General features: G+C 44.1%; 1 non-coding gene across 1 annotated transcript; it reads right to left on the reverse strand.

The window, feature by feature from the left end:
* Positions 1 to 5,167: 5,167 nt before the first annotated feature.
* On the reverse strand, positions 5,168 to 5,299 carry LOC119048451 (small nucleolar RNA SNORA51). The gene has a single exon (XR_005082346.1). It is a non-coding gene; the product is annotated as a small nucleolar RNA SNORA51 (small nucleolar RNA).
* Between the last annotated feature and the right edge of the window lie 875 nt (positions 5,300 to 6,174).

Here is a 6,174-nt window from a genome sequence, read left to right on the forward strand (position 1 = left end):
ACCTCAACAGGTTGTATACTCTGACTTGCCACCTTCTCAATTTTTCATATGCTGCTTTTATTGTGGGTTGACTGTGCCTTTGTTCTGCATCGTCTTCACCCCAAAATCAAGACTGAAAAAGCAGCTTCTATATGGAACACTGCCCATTGTAATAACAGAGATAAAGATGAACAAGTGGCTCTTAATGCTTCTGTTCAGAGGCGGTGATACAGGGTGCAGCCAAGGGCCCCCCCCAAAAAAAAAAAGATTTGGAATGGTGTTCAGAATTCAAAGTGTATAGGAATATTGGAGAGATATATAAGATGTCCTCACCACCCCCCCAGGGGGAAGGGACCAATAGAGCAGGGCCATTGAGAGCTGTTTTGCATAGCAACAGTTTTGCGGCTAACCTCTGGAATCATTATTTAACATAGCTAAAACCTTTAACAGGTTTCATAGATATGTTAAATAGCTGTGGCCAAGTTTTGAGCCAAGGAGAAGGGAGTGGCTTCTGCCCAGGATGTAACTAGGGGCTGCGCTCCTGAGTGGGAGCGCCTGTGTGAGAGCTTGGAAAAGATTGGCTCTGGGACATGAGGGGATAACTGCGCAGGTGAGGAGAGAGCCATGCAGTTTTAGCAGAGTAAGGGTCTCCTCTTGGCCAGATGAAAGAGGGAGCCACATGGTTTTGGCAGAGTGCAGACCCCCTCTTTCCCATGCAGCTTTTCCAGAATGAAGAACCCTGCAGCCAGGTGAAGAAGAAAGACACATGCTGTTGGTGGAGTGCAGACCCCTGCAGCTGTGGTGGAAGAAGCCCACATGGCTTTGGGGTGCTCCCTTTGGCTGCGTGGCCTGGAAAGCAGGAGAGACTTTGACTGGAACTGGGTACAAAGGACTCTTGCCAGTGGACCATGAGAGGGTACCACAGTACTTTGGATTAACTAGAGATCCTGCCTGACACAGCTGACGGTACCAGCGGCCTGAAACACAGACGTGTGCTCTTTTCCTGATTTACGGTACCCGGAGTTGGGACAGTGGGAGAAGGGAGCTATGTGGGCATAGGTATATACCCTAAAGGACTTTGATATTTTAGTGGAGGCATTAAGCCTGAATAGCATTAAATAAACATTTTGTTTCCTTTTCACAAATCTCTGGCATTGAGAGATGTCTTTCCAATAGGCAGCGGACAGAAGAGCCCAGTAGATATTAGTATACCATCCTTGGGAGGGGCCCTCTGTTCTGTACCAGTTTTTGGCATCCCTAGATGGGCCAAATATTGCCCCTCCCTCAGACCTCTTGTTCGGTAACAGTGGCACCTGTCATACACACATGTCATTGGTCAAAGCAAGTCAAATGGTCACACCGAATTTAACAGGAGATAGAATTCTCCCACCACAAAGAGAGGCTATGCAGATAAGGGCACCTCAGTACCTGGTTAATAGTAATATAATTCACCATAGTCTGTTTCCTGGACACCAAACATGCAGTTCTCTCCCCTTCTGAAATGAAAAGACACATTTCCCTCCCCAAGGAAGACAACCCCAACTCCCCTCCAGGTGCTGCTCTGAGATCAAAGTCCGGGATTTGTGTACATGGCAGGAGCATCACTATGACAAGTTTGGGGTGCTTCCTTTGGGTGGGGATACCTAAGAAATTAGAAAACAAGTCACCTGCCCCCACAAGCAAACACAATGTGGAATTAGGAAAAAGACACAGTAAGCACATCCAGTGGAAATGGAAGCATAGAAGCATACAGCAGGCCCTGACCCATCGTAATTTGAAAGTCCCCCCAAGCCTGTGATGTGAGCAGCAACTTTTCCTGAGGGTGAGGCATATTCCTTGATTACCCCACTCTGATTCATTCCTCAGAGGAAACTCCCAGTCTGCTGCACTCTATCTTCTTTGGCTCTGTCCACTGGAAGTTCCTTCTTTTCTCATTATCTTCCTTGGCTACATATCAAAAGAAATATGCCAAGTGTTGGAAGCAACCTAATTGCCCATCAGTGAATGAATGGATAAAAAACTATGGTACATTTACACAGTGCGATACTAAACAGCAGAAAGAACGAAGGAGCTCCTACCCTCCATGACAGCATGGATGGAACTGGAGAGCATTATGCTAAGTGATATAAGCCAGGCAGTGAAAGACAAATACCATATGATGATCTCACCTTTAACTGGAACCTAATCAACAAAACAAACAAGCAAACAAAATACAACCAGAGACACTGAAATTAAGAACAAACTGATAGTAACCAGAGGGGAGGTGGGATGGGATAATGTGGGAGAAAGGGGAAGGGCTTTCAGGAATATGTATAAAGGACACATGGATACAACCAAATGGGGGTAGTATCAAGGTTGGGACATGGGGATGGCTGGGGTGTGGGGAGTACCGGGGGTCAGTGGAGACAACTGTACTTAAGCAAGTATAAAAAAAAAGAAAGAAAGAAATATGGTCTCATTTGTGGGCTGAACACAGCTCCCAGTCTCTGTCCTACCTACAAAATGTCATGGATGCAAGGTCATTTTAAGTATCAAGTGGGCACAGTCTGTTTTTGCCACCAGGTTGGTAGCTTCTTTGCCCATACAATTCTCTTAAAATATTAGTTGGTTTTTTTATATGTTTGATTCTAGTCACCCTCCAGAACCAACCAGGAAGGATAATAACAAAATGATTACTTTTGCTTTAAGCCCTTTGGTGAACCATTAGATAGAAATGACAAGGATAAAGATTATACTTGATATACTTATTACAGTATAATAAGGTTGAAAAAGTAGTATCTTGTAGCAGCTTTTACCAGAAAATAGTTAACCAGATTTGAGCTTTTCACAAGTAGCCTGGAACTGTCTCATTGTGAGCGCATTGTTGAATTCTATTTCCCTACTTTTTTGAGGTTAAGAATGGCCAGATGACACACTCTGATCAGAGAAATGTGATTGGAAATTATGTATATTACTTCCAAAAGAAAACTCAAGAGCCAGTGTACTAATTGTCACATCTCCTTTCTTGCCGAAATAGTCTTATAGTGGATGGGCCATTAGCCTGAGCCCAGAATGAGGATGTTGAGACCCAATACAGAGTAGCCAGAAGAAATACAGGCTGCCCAGGTAAAATTTAAATTTCATAAAGTAATAATTTTAGTATGCACTTTTGGAGACATACATACCAAAAAATTATTGATTATTTGAAATTCAAATTCAGCTGGGGGTCCTGTATTTTTCTTTGATAATTCTGGTAACCCTATCCCCAAGGGGCCCACATAGGCCATGTAGGAAGCATTAGGAAGAAATGAACTTTTGTTATTTTAAGCCTAGAATCTTAGGGATTGTTTGTTACAGACAAATAACTTAGTCTATACTGACTTAACTATTTCCCATCTTCGATGAGAAGTTATTTTGATGGGGCATATACTAGTACTAATATTTGAAATAAAGCAGGATATTTCTCTATATAATAAGAGAGATAACAGAGCTCTGGGATATAATTTGAGAAGGAGAAATGGTAGAAAACTCTTAAAACACAACATTAGTCATCAGGGAATTTTTTATCTAACTAGAAAATAAAATTAGAAAAAAATGATGGTAAAAAGGAGTCCTGAGGGCCTAGAGGTCACTGTGGGCTTGAGGAAGCATGGAATGACTTCATGGGAAAAGTAGGCTTTCCTGATGTAGGGATGGCCAAGTGGTAGGATTTAGACTACTGAAGAGCTGAGCACAGGAATGCACTGTGAGGACACGGCGCAGCCACATTTGCTCCACAGTGCCACCTTCCAGCTTCTGGGCCAAGCTGGACATAAAGGGGTAGGTGGCCAGCTGTGCCCCAGTCCACAGGACTGCTCTGATGCTGAGAGACTGCATTCCCCAACACAGATGTTGGTGACGATTCTGGGCCTCTGGACACAGTTAAATACTTCAGTGGAGAATTGACACTTCAACACAGAAATCCAAACATTTTTGCTAACTTTTGTTTAAAACATCTGTGTTATGGAAGGCTCTTTGATAGCAAGGCCCTGGTTGTCTGTAACTTCATGGGTTCAAGATTAGTGCTTGGTAGGTGAAATATACAGAGAATGTAATAAAGGAGACAAGGCCCTAAGTGTGTTGAGACACACCATTAGCCACTGCAGCTGCTACTTTTGGCCACCAGGGGGAGACATTGCATCTTAAACTATAAACTGAGTTTCTGAACCAGAGTGGATTCAGTGATTGTCAAAAAACAGTTGGTACCAGAATGCCAGTCTCTGCCTGACATTCTTCTAGGCCCTCAACGAAGAGAGACAGACTAGGGCAAAGTAGTCATTTTTTCCCATAAATCTCTATCCAATTTAAAAGAATATCTTTTTTTCTGATTGTCTTTCCCAATGATGTTTTGTCATTAAAACATCCTATCTTTATGAAATGAAGATCACCATATGTGGTAAGGGTTTTGGTTGGTTGGTTTATTCTTAATGTAGTTTTTTAGTCAAATAAATAATGACAACATTCTGGTGTTCCAGAATGTTATTAGAAAACCACTTTAGGTTTGTGAAATCAAAAGTCAGAGGTCCAGTAGCATAGACTGTCAGAATCAAACAAGGCTCATGACAAGAATTAAAATAAAAGTAACAATAAAAAACCCTAGGGGAGTGTATAAACTTTACCTTTGAGCCCCCTGGGCCTTCTTTTCTGTGGCCCACTGTTACCTCCGTTCCACTCACCCACGGTCCTCTGCTCTCTCCCTGCCCGGCCTCCTCCCCGCTAGTGGAAACCTGTCCTCAGGAAAGGATCTGCTATCAACAACTTAGATGTCAGCGAACATTTAAATTACTCTTTTCCCTCCCAGGAAAGCCTGCCTTCCTGCCTTATCTCTGATTCCAGAGAGCAGGTGTGTGTGGCCAGTTTGAGGGATTTCAGACATCCGCGGACAGGAAGGTACAAGAGTAAAGAAGAGCAGCCAGTGTCAGGGAAGCGGGCAGGCCAGGTCTCAGACAGAGAAGCCCCAGAAGCTCATTCTGCCTTTACCTCTCTGGAAAGTCACAGGTCACACCAATTCGTGCTTATGATTTTCTTGCCCTGATGTCAGGGAGTCTTCTGTCTATTGGACTAGTGCCCCTAGAGTCAGAGACGACACTATTCACCAAGGGCCTGCTGCAGTCACAAACCAGGAGATACTATCCCTAGTGTATTGTGGAGTACAGTGCTGTTTTTTCCTCCATGTCCCCCCATTCACAATACAGACCAGGCAAAGGGCCTGTGCTGAGGTGTGTATGGGGTGGGTTTACTCTGCCTCCTCTTTCTGTGCAGGCGGTGTAAGAACACAGCCTGTGGTCAGCACCGGGAGGCCCAGTGGTGTTTTTAATAATGACTACACCAAACAGTGTCCCTGTAATATTAGCTTGGTGCCCACCTGCCCCATGAGACTTGCCATGGGGGGTGGGGTGGGGGGCACCAAGCTAATACTATAGGGACACCAAGGGGAAGGAAGTAGGGTAGGGTTTTTGCTAGCACAAACATTGCAAAATGATTGCCAGAGTTGAAAAAGAGATGACCACTCATTTGGAAAACTCAGGAAGGCTTCACCAGCTGGGCCTGGAATAACAGGTAGAATTTTGACAGGAAATAGGAAAGAAAGGACCTGCCCGGTGAAGAAACAATCTGATTTAAGGGCTCAAGGAGAAAGCACGGGGATGCGTTCAGGGTCCAGGGTCCAGCCCAGTTTGGTCAAAGTACCAGGCACACAGTAGGAAAAGAACAGAAATGATAATGAATGGCTGAAAGGCTTGGCAAATGGGCAGAGGTGGCCTTGAGTCCCGCCACCACAGCAGACCCTTCGGTGGCCTTTACCCACTCCTGTTCCATTCCTTGACCATCAATTGTGGATAATGGTCCTTAGTCTTCAGAGAATTAAATGAAAGAATGGGTTTGTAATTGGTATTAAATTTTAATCTACAAACACAAATAGTTTTTAAAAAGTTTTTAAAATAATGGTTACTTTTTTCTTACTCAGTTTCTGTTTTAAGCCTTGTTCTTCCTCATGTCAGAAATATCATCTCATAGTTCAGGACTCCGGCTGCAGACAACCTACGCTAAGCTGGTCCCATGCAGCGCTCAGTTGTCCTCTCTCCGTGCTGGCTTCTACAGAGACTTCTCTCTCCTCACCTGCTCCTCGAGTGTGGCCCACATGACTGCTTCCCCCTCATCCTTATTCCTGTCTGCATT

The sequence above is a fragment of the Artibeus jamaicensis genome, unplaced genomic scaffold (genome assembly GCF_021234435.1).
Source record: "Artibeus jamaicensis isolate MK-2021 breed Jamaican fruit bat unplaced genomic scaffold, CSHL_Jam_final contig_1404, whole genome shotgun sequence".
NCBI classification, from domain to species: Eukaryota; Metazoa; Chordata; class Mammalia; order Chiroptera; family Phyllostomidae; genus Artibeus; species Artibeus jamaicensis.